Consider the following 1,686-nt stretch of genomic DNA (forward strand, 5'->3'; position numbering starts at 1 on the left):
GATGGGTGCGGCCCCTCGAGAAGCTCGCCTGGCTACGGGGGCAGCCGTCCAATCGCGGACCGACGCGTCGCGCCCGGGCGGCGACACCGCGCGTGGGCGGGCCCGGTCAAAGCGGGAGTCCCGCGAGCCGGGCGCGGGGGTGGCCGAGCGGCGTGGGGCGTGTCCAGTGGACCGGTGGGGGAGGGGACGTACGTGTCGGCGTACCATTGGACCGCCCTCCTTTGGAGCTTTTGACCTCACGGGGGAGGGTGTGCACCGATCGCGCCCCCGTGGTCACATCGCATGCTACGCCCTGTGCCCTCAACAAATACACCAACCGCCGCCGCTAGGGCTGTCTGTGATTGGATCCAAATCCAAAGCTGGCTTGCTAGGGGTTGTCAATTTTTTTGTTTTCTAGTTATTACTCTTAATTATTATTTTTGCAAAATAGTATAGTTTTTACTCTTGATTTTACGTGCGAGGATAGATTATTGGTTCCGATGATCAGTGCGGTGATGATACTTTGAACGGGGGTAAAAAAAGATACAATACTAAGATGTCTTAGTTTTTTTTAACACAGTACAGACGCAAGCGCTCGTATACACGCGCATACACTCATCCCTACGAACACACACGCACACCCTACCCCTATGAGCACCTCCGAAATACTGAGCCGGCATATCATCTTGAAATTTACGAAGTCACCGTAGGCAACTCGTCGTCGACGGGAACGTCTCCTCCCACTGAATGCGCATCGCCGGAAATCCTGAAATAAATCCAGAAATAAATGCGAGCACCGGGACTTGAACCCTGGTGGGCTGGGGATACCACAGTCCCTCTAACCATCCAACCACAAGTTGGTTCGCACTAAGATGTCTTAGTTAAAAGGTTGAGAAAGGTATACTTCTTGTTCGATAAAACTTTCGGTCTATTCATCAACTGTGAAGGTAGTAAAAAGAACATTAGAAGTAAAATTTGCATCCAGGTCCGTTGATCACCTAGCGACGACTACAAGCACTGGAGCGAGCCGAAGGCGCGCCGCCGTCAACACCCCTCCCTCGTCAGAGTCGGACAAACATTATTGTAGTAAACAGTCGGGAAGTCATCGTGCTAAGGCCCTATAGGACTAGCGCACCAGAACAGCAATCGCCGTCGATAAAGAGAAGCTTAGATCGGAAGGATCCAACCTAAAGACACACACACGTAGACGAACGAAGGCTGGATCCATCAAGACAAACGCCGACTGGATCCCTTGAGATCTGTTGGAGACAAACCTCCACACGCCTTCCGGCGATGCTTGAAACATCACCGGGAGAGGGGCTAGGCGGGGAGGACCTTATTCCATCTTCAAGAAGCCGTCACCGCCTCGTCTTCTTGAGCATGGCATAAACCCTATCAAAATTCAGAAAAGCACCTAAAAACGAAGCCCTCCGGCACGAAAAGGTCGGGATCCACCGCAACTCCATGGTCCAAGTACCATAGGGGACGAGGGGGACCGGCGGCGGCGGCGACGAGAGACAAGAAAACCCTCTATGTGAGTTTACATGAGGGTTGGAGCGTTCGATCTGCGGGATTTGTTAAAACAAAAAAATAGTGTCGGGTATTTGTGGTCGAGAAAGGTATACGATGGGTCAAATTTAGTTTTACATCCATTGTGTCTTGTTAGGGCATCTCCAAGGCGGACCCGCAAACCTCCCGTAGCCGTCC

Source organism: Triticum aestivum, chromosome 4D, assembly GCF_018294505.1.
Source record: "Triticum aestivum cultivar Chinese Spring chromosome 4D, IWGSC CS RefSeq v2.1, whole genome shotgun sequence".
Lineage (NCBI taxonomy): Eukaryota > Viridiplantae > Streptophyta > Magnoliopsida > Poales > Poaceae > Triticum > Triticum aestivum.